The sequence below is a fragment of the Oculina patagonica genome, chromosome 7 (assembly GCF_052425735.1).
Source record: "Oculina patagonica isolate OP01 chromosome 7, crgOcupat, whole genome shotgun sequence".
In the NCBI taxonomy this organism is placed as follows: Eukaryota; Metazoa; Cnidaria; class Anthozoa; order Scleractinia; family Oculinidae; genus Oculina; species Oculina patagonica.
The window spans coordinates 7,573,042-7,589,577 of record NC_135764.1 but is presented as its reverse complement, the minus strand read 5'-3'; the positions used below and the strand labels follow the sequence as shown (position 1 = coordinate 7,589,577).

General features: G+C 38.9%; 1 long non-coding RNA gene across 2 annotated transcripts; it reads right to left on the bottom strand.

Annotated features, from left to right (window-relative positions):
- Positions 1-3,468: 3,468 nt before the first annotated feature.
- LOC144661431 (uncharacterized) lies at positions 3,469-5,160 on the bottom strand. Of its 2 annotated transcripts, none has more exons than XR_013572271.1 (2): positions 4,978-5,160; positions 3,469-3,708 (listed from the first exon to the last, which is right to left on the bottom strand). It is a non-coding gene; the product is annotated as an uncharacterized LOC144661431 (long non-coding RNA). The 2 variants fall into 2 exon arrangements; XR_013572272.1 differs by having other exon boundaries at positions 3,469-3,705.
- Between the last annotated feature and the right edge of the window lie 11,376 nt (positions 5,161-16,536).

Here is a 16,536-nt window from a genome sequence, read left to right as displayed (position 1 = left end):
AACGGTTGATACGGATTATTTTATTGGAGCTGGAAGAATAATACCTAGGCCAGTCATCTGCCAAGTTCTGAATTAAGGGAAGCGATTTTTCTCTCAAAACTAGTCGATTGAAATCACGCTATATGGTAAAGGGTTGTTTGGCGCAAGCGTTCGACGTCAATGAACATTTGCTCATTTCTTGACAAACAAGGATCAGTACTGTAGATTATTTATGCATAGAACGAAAGTTCGATAGTTGAACTTTAAGAAAAGTACGGTGGGCCCGGGCGGGCCCCGCCGTTTCAACGGTCAAATTTGGACTTGAAGTTTGGGTTTTTTGCTTGATATGTCACTCAGTTCTCTTCCATTTCGCGGCATTTTGCGCGAGTTGATGGTGTGATTTCTGTCGATGTTCTAACAGGACAAGGGCTTAAATTGGTACTCCCGTTGGTTGTATTTATATTTTAATGTTCACTTGCCATTTTTGTTATTGTAGTGTTTATATCATCGTTTTGTTTGGCCGATATTCGGCAAGTCGGAGCTTGCTAGCCACAGGCAGTTGAACTATAGTGCTTCCGCAGTCGACGAATGATTATCCTTCGCTCAACATGCTTTATGAATGATAAATACACATTGTATTACACTAACGGCTTCGCTCAACACCCTTTGGTAAGAACGAGAAATTTCCATGTATTCCGCTTATACTTCGCGCACCCGCTTTAAGAACGAGAAATATACATGCATTCCACTTATATCCTTCGCGCAACATGCTTAAACAATGAAAATATGCATATACTCGACTTATCCTTCGCGCAGCACGCTTTAAGAACGATAAATATACATATGTTGCACTTATCCTTCGCGCAACTCGCTCGAAGAACGAGAAATATGCATGTGTTCCATCTATCTATTCAAGAAGACGAATATTAAGTGTTTATATCATCATTTTGTTTGGCCGATACTCGGCATATATATCAAAACGGCCGTTAAGCCCTCCAAGTAAAACAAACGAGCGAAAATCCATCAAAAACCATGATAGGGCGAACTGCGTTGGCCAGCAGTACATCGACGTACTTTATACATAACTCGACATTTCTGAAAAACAAAGCGCCAAAGATAAGTTCAATTTTAGCCCGTTTACTTCGATCACAAACGTGCTAGAATCGAATTATTAATTAACGACGAACCGCGATGTTTCGAATCCAAAATATGAGTTGTTTCGCCATAAAATGCCGCCTTTATGAATCCAGCAATACGCATCTATGATCATCTATAGGTGCTACTAGGCTCGCGAAAGATTGATATGGATTTCCTCCGATATTTCTTTCAGCATTGGAATATCTTCGCACCGCGAGGAGATGTTTACAGATCGGCGATCAGACGATAATAGGTGCAAATGGAAATTTCTTCCGGCATGCTTTGCGAGTCGTGTCCAACACCGCCTGTCATCGAGCTATAGGGCGCGATCCATTGGACCAAAATTTTCGGTTTGAATTTTCGAAATTTTCATCTGTCAAATGGAACGGTGGGTGTTTACCATTTAGAAAAAAATTTCGGAAAATTTCCGTTGGGAATTTCCGTTGGGAAGAGTGCGTTCCATTTAGACGGGTCTCATTCGTTCACAGGCTCCTCTCTGTTCAGTTTCTGTTGTTGCTCCCTCGAATCGTCCGCGAAAGATGTTTATACTCAAATGCCGTGATGAATGAAATCATAAAGTTCGTAGTTGACAAGGAAAATCTGATAAATTCAAAAGATTATGGGGAAAAGTATCCTTGCAGCGGCTGCAACTTTCATGAGACGCTACCTGTGCCACAATAGTAACGCTATTTTGAATGTTTTTTGTCAGCATGTTCGATCGATGAATTTTTAAATATACTTGCTTTGCCCAAAGAAAGCTTGGCTTCAGGCACAAATTTTACCTACCATTTATCGTGATGCAGTATATTTTGTAGAACTGATGCAAATACTTGAGTAAAGCAATCGTTTAAACCCTGAAAACTCAACCATGAAGAACTTTATTTATACATAAGACTGACCCGCCATTTTAGTTGAGGAGCCGTGAGACCCGGCTGTGAAAAAGGCTTGGGACTGGTGAGAAAGACGAGAAATCTGTAAATGGAACACGAATTTCCATTGGGAAGTTTCCACCGGGAAAACGAGACTACCTTTTCAGGTTGTCCGTTTTTTTCGGGAATTTTCCAGTGGAACGAACCGAAAAGTCGTGTTCCATTTACATTCCGCCCGGAATTTCCGGAAATTTTTTGTAAATGGTAAACACCCGGTATTTTCCACTTGAATCGGCCAGGCTAGTTCCATTCCCGCAAACAGTAAAGAAAACTGAAGATATTACTCCCTCTTGATAAATTCTGAAGCCATCTATCCTTTCACTTAGCTCAAAAACGTAGCTCCACGCTTTTTTAAACGTAAAGAATGCGAAAAGTTTACACTGGAAACACATACGTCTGCTTTTATGACATCTACGGAAACATTTGGATGCACAAGATGTGCTCTTATCGCATTCGTTTAAGACAATTATACGTGGTGTGCACGTATTTTCGAACTGCTACCAAAGCTTGCTAAGCACACGTGTTCCAATAACGCAGTTTATAAGCTGTCTGCCGCAAGAAGACAAGACGAACACTGATCAGTGTCGAGCAGCTGGAATGACCGCCATGTCGAATTTTGTCGATTTCTGGGTTGGGAAAAACTGGGCCCGAGCATAAATTGGCGAATGGAACAGGATTTTCCGAGAATTCCGATTTTCCGGAATTTGAGGACAACCTCCAGGAGTTGACCAAAATTTTCGAAACGAGTTTCCGGAAACTTTCTGTTCCATTTGATTTTGTACCGGAATTTCCGAAAAATTTGGTCCAATGGATCGCGCCCATAATCTTTATTAACCACAGGTCAACCACAGGATACCCACTCAGTCAGACCCAGTCTTTTCAGTTCGTTTCACATTGTATTCCGTCACTGTTAGAGCACGGTTTAGTGGCTAGTAAGCTGTTTATCTCAACTCGGATTGAAGAGTAGCGCATAAGTGCTAGTATGTCCGGATCCGAGAGAAAGCATAAAATAAAATCAATTCTAGTATTCACTTATTATAAAATCTGGGTCTACTAGTTCGAATGATCACTTTGGAAATTATTCCATTAAGCGCCGGGACACTTTCAGAGCTGGAGGGAAGGCGCTTATTGGAGACAGGGCGCTTATTAGATACGAGGCCATGTCCTTATTTTTTTTCTTTTGTTGACATAAAGCCCCTAAGTAGGCAAAAAGAAGGAGAAATCTTTCGTTTGAAGGTCTTTGAAGGAACTGTGGGAATAACATGCAGTTGAGAAATGTTGAATTTCAAGCGAAAAAGGAAAACTACATGATTAAATAGGGAAACGGCTGTCAGGAAAGTAGGTGGAAGATGATACCTTCTTTTAAAAATTTCTGTTGCAAAGAACAGTGTCCATTATTACCAAATCTACAAATATATCAGACTTTTAACGTGTTGATTTACTTTTATTCATCATAACAGAAGCTTATGTTATAATCCATCAGTAGTGGTGTTGGTGTTATAATTACTATAATTTTATAGTTATTATAATTCACGTTAAATCTTCCGAGTTTTCAACGCTATTCTTGTTGTTCGCCGCGGTCGTCATAGGCGCTCTGCTCCATTCCCTCGCATCCAAGACTTCTTGCCACACGACACATGTCACTTGCTACTCTTTTGAGCTGCTGAGAGAAAAAAATCATAAAAAAATCATAAAAAGGGGGCGTATGTTTGAAAAAACAGCGTCTCCATTTCTGTTCTTCACTAAAAGCTACACATTTTCAATTTTATTATTCAACAGCTTGTCAAGATGATCATATAATATATGACTGAGGAAGACCTTGTTACCTATCATCCGCACATAACAGATATCCTGCGATATACCTTAACCTAGTAAATTTTCCCAAAGTTCAATGTGCACTCAAGAAGACTAGACCAACGTCTTGCAAAAGCGAAGTACTACCACCACAGGTCTTCTGGGTGTAAAAATGCGATTCGCTGACTACTCGCTTACAAGAGGACAGACCACAGGGGCCCTTAATTTTGAAAGTCGTTTCAGGGGCATAATCCATACAGGAATGCATCTGTAAACCCAAAAATACCTTATTCAAGAACAAATCAAGGAAATCAAAGAGAGTTTAATGCGTTCACTGCAATTTCCAAGTTACAATGCAAGCAGTGTCATTCGCGAATATCAGATACGAGAAATAATATGTCTTGATGTAGGAAAACTTTATCGTCATATCAGGGTTATAAGTAGGGCTTTCCACAAGTTGCTCTAGATTTTCCAAAACGTTGCCCGTAATTTCTCAAAAAGTTGCTCAAAAGTTGCTCCAAAAAACGCTGCTTCTAATCAAAAGAATTTCTCTAAATATATGCTGATTTCCCTTTGAGGGTAACATTTCTAAGCTGTTTTATGCAATTTACAGCAAAAGAAGTATCTAAATAACATATTAAGGGGAAAATTTGTTATTTGCCAAGGGTTTCTTTAAGTGAGAAAAATCGTGAAGATATCTATGATGTTATGTTGCCGAAGAGTTTTGTAACGGTTTTAATGCAGAATGAGCCAAAAGTAGAAGCGTCGTTAGATGTTCCTCGAAAATAATCGGCAAACTTCGTAAATCTTCGGAAACGTTCGTGTGGCCTTTGAACAACACTCGGATAATCTTCGGAGATCTTCGGTCAAGAAATTGCTCAAAATGCAAAGAGTTGCTCGAGAGGAAAAAAGTTGCTCGAAGGGGAAAAAGTTGCTCGAAATATGAAAAGTTGCCAAAAAGTTGCCGAGCAACTTGTGGAAAGCCCTAGTTATAAGGCGTTTCATTACTGAACGTCCGTAGCGAGGTCGGGGGTTAAAAACAATAGAAAACTAAAGCGCAAGGCTTACAAAACTTCCAGCCCTTGTCCTTATACTCGTGTTCAACACAGAAAAAGCAACGTTTGCAAGAACAACTAACCTTTCCTTTCAGTTCTCTTTTCAGGCCTGACTGAAAAGGTCCACCTTCGCTAATGCAGTTACTTTCGGTAACCAAAGTTGCCAGAAGAAGAAATGCAACAAGACAAATGATGGCTTTGCTCTTCATTGTTTTGATGCCTGCAGAACAGCGAGGTAGGTAGTTCGGTTATTCGGAAAACTGTCTTCTGTTAAGTTGTTTTTGTAAATATATTTCGTCTCTTTATATATCGTTTTACCAGCCAAAATGGCGCCACACACTTTCGCACTATACTCCTACATTACAATGATTACATTATAGTCTTTGAAGACGAAAAGGCCGGCCCATTAACCGATGACTTAAAAATTGAAAGTAAGAAATGCAATCCCTACAAAACTGAGCCCATGCATACCGCTTTTGCTTAATGACACCATAACGCCTTCAGTCACATGTGATTAGTTCACTTTTTACTGAAAGGCTTTTTGACGTTTTGAAAAAGGCTTTTTAACTCTGATAAAAGCATGAATTTTGTCTGTGACTGAGAAATGGTGATAAAACGATACCTCATCAAAGCTACCCGCGAAAGTGTATGGCAACATTAAATATGACCGTATGATGTACAGTAAATGCGTTTTGACAGTCACACAATTTCTCAGTTTTTTCGGGGGGGGGGGGGAGGGAGGAAGTCCGACATTAAACAGTATCCGAATCAGAGAACACCCGTCTCACATTTTGCTGAGAAAAAAAATTCACCGTCGCTTTTACACAACAAAACACGCAAAGCGGCCAGTGACAGAACTAGGGAAGAAAAAATTCACACTTTTCATGTTTTTAGATAGTACTAATGTATACTACGTCAGGAGAAATTATTGAAATAATGATGATTATGTTTTCGCGTGGGAGCAGTCTTTAAGTGCTGCGTTTTCACGAGAGAGGTTTACTCAGTTTACTACGGTTACTGATACCCGCGGTTTGGCAACTTAACTACAGTTAATGGAGCAACTGTTTATATAGAACTAACAAATAAATAAATAAAGTATGCAGCAGACAACTGACTGAGTTTAATAGTTGCCGATGGTAAGGCCCGGCCGGGTAAGGCAGAACGCGCAACGGCACAAAACGGCAGTCCCAGATTGTAATAATATCTTTGCTTAAAATTTTGCCCATTTCGCCTGCTGAATCGAAACGTATTTTATAAGGAGAAATCTTAACTGTGATTCACTTTACCAGTTTTACTTACTGAGCGATTGCAGCCAAGATAGTATTCCTCGGGTACCGTCGGCTACTGGGCTAAACCATGTCAGATGAGGCGCTGAACTGTCGACAAACCTGGCTTGGCTTACTTTTGATTTTGAAGGCATTTACTGAGGTTTACTACATTGTTGGGTAAACATCTCTAGTTAAAGGGGCACTGTCACGGCGATTTTAATGTTTTTTGGAAAGAAGTACTAAAACTGACGAATAGGTCTTTTCGTACATTAAATGCACCTAGTACATCAGAGTTACAAAATAAATTGTTGTTGAAGAAAGAAGGGAGCCATAATAATTTTTAGGTGTTTTTCCAGTCCGCAAGGACAAAACTTGAAAAATCAGCCTGATTTTTTCAAGTTGAGATCTAAAGTTCCCGATGGCATCACAAACGCTTCAGTATACACTTGCATGGTGATTTTTAACAAAATTAGATCACTATTCGTAGTTTCCATATGTTTAAGGCTCTTGAGGTTTTGAAGTGAAACTGGTGACACTGTCCCTTTAAAACAATGTACTCCTACATTACGTTATAGTCTTTGTAGACGTAAAAGGCCGGCACATTAACTAATGACGTTTTGAAAAAGGCTTTAAACTGATAAAAGCATGAATTTTCTCTTTGACTGAAAAATAACAAGAAAACGATACCTCATCAAAGCTACCCACGAAAGTGTTCGGAAACATTAAAAATAACCATAAAATAAACCGCTTGTAAATGCGTTTTGAGTCACACATGCATTTCTTCAGTTTTTTCGGGGGGGAAAGCCCGACAGAAAACAGTATCCGAATCAGAGAAAATTTCACTATCGCGTTTACACAACAAAACACGTAAAGCGGCCTATGATAGAACTAGGAAAGAAAAATTCGCATTTTTAGACAAAAATAATGTATACGTCAGGAGAAATTGTTTAAAATAACGATAATTATGCCTGATGAGGCGTTCAACTGTGCATGCGAGAAATGTGGGATTGCTTTCAGTTTTGATTTTGCCGGCATGATCAGTTTACTGAGGTTTACTACAGCTTTTCCATGTTTAAAATATTAACGTCAGTTAACCAAGCCAAGGTAAACATCCCTAGTTAATACACCATACCCTAAACTGACCATCTATACTCTTTTATTGTAAAATCACGGGATGATATACATATTGTTTCCCTCTTTCTTCCTAAACTGCCACGAACTCATAACCACAATCTATAACTTGAGTCACTTTGTTCATTTACCGTCTCCATTTTAAATGGACTTCGAAATGTTGTTGGAAACACGTGATTTATTAATATTCCTGAACCATTTTGAAACCGTATAGCTCGTTTTTTCCATTGATGGATACGAATTATCGCTAATGGTACGATCCGCACGCTTTTAACAGCAGCTAACAGCAGAAGAAAAGATTCATTTACATGTAGACAGATTTTAAGATATTTTTTGACAAATTACAACACCCAAGCAATGTCGCCCTCCTTGGTTGGAGTTTTCAGTTATTGATTCTGGAAAAAAAAATTATTTGCGTTGTAAAGATATAAAATTCTCGCTTTTTTCTTCTGGTAAGTAAGTTTTATTAATCAAACAAAGGAAAATCTTCTCTCTTCTGATCCGTTTTGCCCTCGAATGTTAAACTTGTTTAGTAAGAGTAAAAATAAATCTTCTGCTCTCTAAAGTCATAAATCGTGAAAAATGTCTGACTGGCGATCGCGAACAGTTGACACTACGTTGATCAATAAACACATCTTTAATTATAATATAAAACTTTTTATAGCGCCATTTTCCATAGGTTCAATGGCGCTTTATAAAAAATAAAATTATAAATTGAAATCATTGCTTATTTTAAAATTATTTCTTGAATTCATTAGCCTGAAAGCAAGTCAACGTTAGAGAATACAGGCGCGAGTGGCGAAGCCGAGAGTACTTGTAATGCCGGCGAGCGAAGCGAACAGGCGAGACGCGAGAAGTGACTTTCTTTGCGCTTTCGCCCCAGACTTCTCGCCGACTCGCGCCGTTCAACCATTCATTTTAGACGAGAGCAAAGTTTTTTACTAACAAATTAAAGCTAACCGCAAGCAAACCAGAGTGGAACCAACCGCAAGCAAACCGGAGTGGAACTAACCGCAAGCAAACCAGAGTGGAACTATCGGCAAGCAAACCGGAGTGGAACTAACCGCAAGCAAACGGGAGTGCAACTAACCGCAAGCAAACCAGAGTATAACTAACCGTAAGCAATGTGAAGTGCTTGTAAGCTTACTTGTATAAAAGGAAACCATGGTTCAATAGATAATATCCTACTTTGTGTAAAAATCAGTTTGACTCATTGACTCATGACTAATGACTCATAGACTCATTTGACTCATAAAACAGGGGACCTCTATATGTAGACACGTTAACACCGTGCCGAAGAGCTCCTACAATCTCGTTAAAACGTGTACGTGCATATAAAAACGAAATAAAAATGAATGCAAGGAGATAATATAGATCAACCATTTGTTCAGTTAAGATAACCGTTGTCATCGTCATCATCACTGTGTTCTGCAGCATGTTTTGTTGAATTATGGCAGAAATAAAAGCCGTTTTAAAACAAAAATATGTATAGTCCATGAGGTTACTTCAAAGGCTTGTTAACAGCAAAACATCACGCTGCTAGCGTGATGTTTTGCATAACGTCGTAGCCTGCGAGCAGGCTTACGTTTGTCTATGACAGTTGACGAAAAAGCTAAATGAGCCTCTCTAAGGGTACCGATCTTCGTTTTCTTTCGCAGACTTCGCAATTTTTTTTGCAAATCTTCTTTTTTATAAGCAGATCTTCGTTTACGGATTAAAACGGTTTGAACGTTTGAGCCTTGTAATGGCTTCATGTGGTTTCCCAGCAGTGACTCTATAAACCACTGTTGTCGAAATCACAGTGAAATGTGGCCAAATGACAAAATTCAGAAGTTACAGATATTCTCTGTAGTGTTTAAGTTTTGACAGTTTTATATCTGTGTTTTGAATTTGATCTCGCGAATTTTGGCAATTAATAATTGGTCAATTTCGGATCTTTGCTTCAATCTTTCCGCGGTATTTTCGCGTCTTCGATTTCTTCGAAAGATTGCACTCAGAAAGACTCAGAAAGATTGCGTGATAGCCCAGAGGGCATCAGATCTGCTTGGGGGCCGGGGTTATTAACTTTACTCACATTTCGTCTGTTTTTCTTTTTCGAGACAAATAAAGATCTTTCTTGTCCCATGTAGTGTAAATTCCATGGAAGGGAACAAAGAGATGTGTTTATATAAAATACTTTTTCTTCTTCGGTGTGACTGGTTGGCAAAGAAGCTTTTAAAACACAGTGCACATAACCTCCTGCTTTCCTTTGAGTTGTGCGCTCCTTTCTACAAGAAATAGGGGAGGTTTAATAAGTGTATTATCCTTAACTTTGATTAAAGTGCAATCTCAATCTATCGTCTTGGTTTGCCTTGGCGATTTGTGTTTGTTTTGGCGAAATGTCTCAGACAGCTTGTCGCAAAGGGAGCACTTGATAACAAAACAGTGACAGTAGAAATGACACACGAAAAAGCACGTAACCTTATAAAATGCTGCTCTATTTATATCGTTTTATATCCAATTCATTTAACACAAAGAGATGGAATGTCCGCCTGTCAATCATCAACTCAACAAAGATTTTAATCAGATCAGTGGCAGCAGATGGACCGATAAAGTCTGGAGTGGACTGGACTTCAAAGTAACAACACGCGAACTTGAAACAAGGACCTGGAAAATCTTAAATAGTTCTAAATTTCTCAAACGAAAACAGAGAAGTCAGTTTCACGAAATGATGGTTTATGGCTATATGGCTATATATATATATATCAAACATTAGTTTCATATCAAATGAATGAGTTTATAACCACTATTATTGGAGTAATCTTGGCGTAATCATGGAGTAATTTCGGCCGAACACGCAACACAGACTCCAACACAAACCTAACACTTTTTGTTAAAAGCAAGAAGCTGCAATTTGACAGCTGTGATTGTGCAATTGGTTCAGTAATCGCACCCCAATTACGGAGAGGGGAACGGAGAAACAACTTGTTCTTAATATGATATGACCGGGTCAGATCAGCTGCGATGGATTTTTGAAGCGTATTTCATATTTGTTTTTGCTTTGTTTTACTTCCTAATGAAAGTTAACAAAAATAACTTTGGTAAATTTACATCAAATAGCAAATGGAATTATTTAAAAGCGTGTTAATATATGGAAACAATTGTGGGCTTTCACTTTCCCGGTCTGTGAAGTCCATTCCAGGTCGAGTGCGAAAGATGCTGACCTTTTAATCTGATATTCTATTTTGTTTTGGTCATTCCTGATTCCTGAAATGTTTTCTTATTGATTGCGACGACACGCCACCACAAGATCGTTTGCATTTAGACACGCAACAGTTATCGAGTTCTTCTTTACTTTACGAGTATGTCTTCGGTTGTAGCAGCCGTGTTTAGAGCCACAATAGGCTTGCTTGTGAATAAAGGCAGAGATAAGGCAGCGGAGAAGCTAAAAGATGGCGATGTAACAGATCAAAAATTTCGTGGTTTGATCGTACGCGAAATCGACGAAATCAAGGAGAAGTTGAATGGATTGTCACGAAAAGATTTGCTAGCAAGTGTCAGCTTTTTTAAGGAAGGAATTGAGTTGCTGTACGAAGTGTTTAGAAAGGCAAGGTCCAGAACCGATTATGGCACGGTAACTGCACAAGCAGCTTGCGCTGAAGCATTTTCTCTCGCCGAAACTGTGAAAAACCTGGAACTCACTGGCCTGGATGAATCAGCTAAGAGGGCGCTTTCCAAAGCAAAGTTACGATTCGAAGACGCTCGTAGAAAAGCAACAGAAGCCTTTAATAATGAAGCTCTAGAAGCATCTGACCGCATTCTAGCAATGCAATATCGCGTTATGGCGACAATACTAGAGACAGTAGATAATCCCGAGGACGCAGTAGCACCCTGCAGAGTGTGCATTGAAGAACTTAACTCTTATTCAGCAGTTCAGAATAGTTTTGATGTTCAGCTCAAGAAAGGCATCGGAGCAGTAAGGGGTTTGTTTGGTAAAGACGAACGCGGAAAAATCATTTCCAGTGTCTGTCAGGTGAATCGTGTCATCTACGATGTCACGCAAACAGTCGGTAAAGACGTTCATCTCGTGATTTGGCCTACTATTGATGCCAGTGAAGACCGTGAAGACAAAGTTGATCCGTTGCGTGACGAAAGAATAACTGAAGTTTTGCATAAACAGGGCATGGAGCACTGTTGTGTAACATGGTCATTTGGTCAGGAGGGTGATGAGGAGCACAAGCTGAAGGAGCCGTGGGGTATCGCCACAAACTCCAGAGGACAATTCATTGTTGGAGACCGTGGGGATGGTAACGTAAAGGTGTTTGACGGCAATGGTACATTTATGAAGCTTATCAGTCTTCCAAATGATGACACAGATGCAAAGTTATATGTTGTTGACGTAGCCACAGATATGAAAGACAACATCCATGTACTGGCTGAATTGAAAAAGCCTGGAGCTGAAAGATCTGAGAGCGTTGTTTACGACTTTAACAACACTGCTGATCTGCAACGCAAGTTTACCTTGACAGAAGACTTTTCGCACAGGGGTAAACTTAAAGTCACCAACAGTGAATTTGGTCTCCACATGGTGTTGGACCTAGGCTGGACAAAGGTGGCTGATATTCGCAAGACTGATGATGGGCAATTTGTTTGCGTTTTTGGTGACGACTTGAAACGGGTTGGCTGGTTTCGGTGGGATTTGGCTGCTGCTAATGATGGCCGTGTTGCAGCAGTGGGCGGTTGCTATTCCCATTTTTACATGTTCATGTTCAGTGAAAAATGTACGAAATGGTTGAAAATCCAAGGAAATTATTCCTTTCCTTAAATTGCATTTGACTGGGCAGGTGAACATGTCGTCGTCGTTGGTAGAGTAGAATGGGATGATCCATTTGCATTTCATTTGCCTCGTCAAAAACAAAGGAAAGATCGGTTACAGGTTAAAATATACACCAAAGATGGCGAGTTTGTGCACAGCACTCAAATCCAAGACAAACGGATTGGATTCTTAAGAAACGGGATGACAGTGACTTCTGAGGGACGCATTGCTGTAGCTGTTGAAGGAAAGGTGCTTGTTTTATGAAAATATAATGCCAGGAGTCCACAACTGATACTTTTAAAAATTAAATGATACAAAGAAATGAATAAACTTTTAAGGCACAAAAATGCATAAAAAACTACAGACACTAGTTTTTATAATAAATAACATGAGGAAGCTCAGTGAGAGCTTAGAACCGGGCCATAAAGCTTGAAGAGTGTAACTGGTTTTTGCATGAAAGGCGTGGCGCAGCCGACAGTTAACACGAGTAAAGCATTTGGAAAGGCCATAAGTCACACCAGTCACAGAAATGTCTACGGTTGCATGGGCAAAAGCGAACCTCAGTAGCTAGTGTCCTAGAATTTTTGTTATGACATTATTTGTCGGTTCCACTAAACATAGCCAGGCTACGTACATCCCGGCACTGTAGACAGAATTTGTGATATACTGAGAGTGAAAGAAATCAGTTTTGCACTAAAAATAACATAGCATATTTGATATACTAAAAAGAACAAATTGTGTATCGCCATACAGCTACGATTTTAATAAACTACATAGGCCTTTCGACCGTAACGGTCCTCTTCAGTGTAGTACCATTTGAAATGGCAACGACCAGTAACATGATATTACAGTACAGATAGGGTGTGTCGAGATATTTATAAAATTAAGTAACGCCGGTGCGTAATGCACACGGATCAACCCTATTAAGGCCATCAGGCTCACTAGTGCGCAACTTACTTATCCAAATGGACTCTAACTCATTTAACTTCTCAGGAGAAGAATGGCTTAATACTACAAACTTAAATGTTTGGTTAAAAGTAGAATTATGGAAATCTAAATGAATTTTAAGGGCAGACTCCTTGCTGTTTCTATGCCCAGTTATGCGGTCACGCAACTTTTGGGTTGTGTTACCTACATATTGTTTTTTACAAAATATACATTCTGCCATATAAACTAAAGATCTAGAAGTACATGAAGATTTGCCATTAATACGAAAAGAATTCCCTGTAGTGGTACTATTTACGGTGTTGATGGGATTAATTAAATAACAGGATAAACATCGTTTAACCCCACATGGAAGTGTCCCTTTGCTCTCACCCGGAACAGACAAAGAAATAGCCTTACGTTTGTACAAAAGGTCTCTAAGATTGGATGCCCTGCGAGTGCAAATCATAACACGAGCTCCTAAATCCCTCCAAATGGGTGATTTGTCCAAGATCTTGGAGCCCTGTAGAACAAATTCCCTGGTTTGCTTAGCACCCGGGCCATATTTGAAACTTTTAAAGCTTTTTCATCTCTAAAATGGCTATCAGCGCAGATTGGGAGTCACGTCAGCAGCAGTCACGGTAGTCATCATACATACAAACAGTTGCGTGATTTACAGCAACAAGTATCGCGTTGCCGGACATAATCACTGGAACCGCATGTCTCAGCATATTCCTGTTTGTACCAATACAGTTGAACCCCGTTATTTCGAACCGTCAGAGGAAACAAAAAATAGTTCGAAATAGCGGGAGTTCGAAAAAGCCGATAGTAAATGACTGAAGGGCAAATCCAAGGGAAACGGGTTTTAGTTCGAATTAACGGGGAATTCGAAATAACCGAGTTCGAATTATCGAGGTTCAACTGTATATATTTTGGTTCCCATGAAACCCTTGGAAAAGCACCCCAAAAAATTAAAAGGGAAAGGAGACCTAAGTTGTCGGCATGTAGTATGGATCAATCTTCAACAAAACATTCAACTGAAGTTTAACAAGAGTCATGTGTCACGGCGAAACTCCCCCTATGTGATTCAAATATTAGAAAACACATCGAAACTAGGAAAATTATGCTTTTAAAATATATTTAATCTTAATATGTCATCAGTGGATTTAGCCTTGACCTTGTGCAAGTTTTAATTGTTATATTTAGTATAATTATTTACTCTCTAAGATAGCAATTTCCGATCGTCATTTATCTTTCTATAGCTTAGTTCCGCTCTTAGCTAAGAATTGCAAGCTAACCGTTATTCCTCCAGCAAATGTATTATTCCAATATGTTCTGTTTTTTATCACGTTGAATGTTAGCGCAAGTATAATTTATAAGTGTTCGCTAATTGAGTAGAATCAGAAATCCATAAGGGTTATGGGTTTCTGGTAGAATCTTAAGCTCAGAATCATTAACAGAATCGTAAATGATAACATAAAAGGAATTTCTCTTCAAGTGTTAAGAACTGTAACTGTTGTATTTTGTTCAGTAATTTATTCCTTATTACAGTAATAACCGCATGTAAAATGCTGTAAAATGCGAAGTAAGCACATCCGCAAGTAGCACTATTATTTAACAATTATTCGCCGAAGGCGAAGTGATTATTGTTGAATAATCCCCGAGACGAAGTTTTAGTATAATTTTTAGAGGTGATCATCAAGAACTTAAAAAAGTAACGATAGCAAACAAGAAAACAGCAAACAAAAGTGTTCGCTTGCATACGGTGTAAACCAGTCTAATTAATCGATTGCAATCAGAATTTTTTTTAGTTTATAAAGCAATAAAACGGAACAAAACAAACACTACGAGAAAGATAGATGTCCGGTACCTTTGTATGATTGTTGATACTTCTAAGTGAATGTGCGAATCCTCTCGAAAATGAGTAGCTTCGGTGAGAAGAAGAACTAAATAATGTTTGCTCAATCGATCTGACTGAGTTTCTCATCGATCGCCAAAACCGCCGTGTTTACGACCATTTCTAATGCCTTGAGAACCATCTCTTGAAAATATTTTCAGTCCAAAAGCCTTGGTAGTTAGGGCTAGGCCTTTTCCGAATATGCTAGTAAAATTGACATTTAATGCTACTAGAAATTCTCGCATAAGGCCAAAAAAATGCTGAAATAATGCCTGATTTCTTTAAAAAATGCCACTTGAATTCCAAAGAATGCTTTGTTTTATTTCAAACAAAACGTACGAACTCTTACATTATATGCTCATATCAACAACAGTTGATACTTAATAATTGTTTGTTTATAAAAATAAGAAATAAAAAAAATATTAAATTTTTTAAAAAAAAAAAATAAAAAAACACACACGTAAGTAACACAACACAAGTACACAAGTAACACAACGCACAAACAGTCGAAACAGACAGAAAACAATCAAATTAAGTAATCAAAACTGTGAAACTTTAGGATTATTTATCCTTCTGAGTTCTGAGTGCTGAAATCTGAATCACAGTCATGAAAAATGCCAGAAAATGCTAGCAATTCTTTTTCAAGAAAAAACGAAAAAAAATGCTCTTTTTCCCAAAAAAAAATGCCGAAAAAAATGCTAGCATAATCGAGAAAGGCCTAGACTGGTAGTTAATTTAAAAAATTACCAATGTTTAAAATATCCAGGACTTGGACTGGTTTCTTTTAAATCAAAGGAATTTTCATTCAGCAAAATCGGCCATGTTTACTTGCCTGGATGTCAAAAGTTGGCGTGGCTAAGTAACCAAGCCTTCAAAGCTATAATCACCCCGCGCGGGGTGAATATAGCCTCATAAGCCGAGCTTCTCGACCAATCAGAATGCTTCAATTCTTATAATCACCTCTGAAATTATACTAATAAACCAAATATCGTAAGCAATATCCTGGTGCACATCCTGAACGAAAGAAGCAACTTCCTTCTTCACTGATAAACTCTATGTGGTTGTTTATTTAGCCTTGAACTCCATTCAAACTTGTATTTTCACCTGTCATTATTTATCACACTTTAAACATATATAAGTAGCCCTGTTCTGTACAACATTTGAATACCTCGAATTACCTCGAGCTATCTACGAGATACGAATTACCTGAAGCTACCGCCGAGTTACCTACAGCTGTCGAGAGTTGTTTAGTCCAGATGCAATAAAGAGTCAAGAGAAGTTACTAATCCTTGAGTGTCTTACTGCTGCTGAACGCTGTCCGACTGATCTAGAAGCTAACGACCTTGTACCTCTGACATTGAGTAACGAGTGCCGTGCAGCGAGCCTGTGCTCTACCTAGCTTTCTCCCCCGTCAAAACCGTCCAAGCCGTCCGTTAAACAGCGCCCCAGTTGGTTATCCGTTTCCGTGCATTTAGTGCACTTCAGAGCCAAAAACCTATCGTTACACATGCAAGTCATACAAATGATTACGTGATTTATTGCAGGTCTCAGCGAATTTTCTTTTCAAATAGTTATAGTTTTGGTTTCGGTACATTTCTTGAGTGTATTTCATCCTAAAAATGCGAAA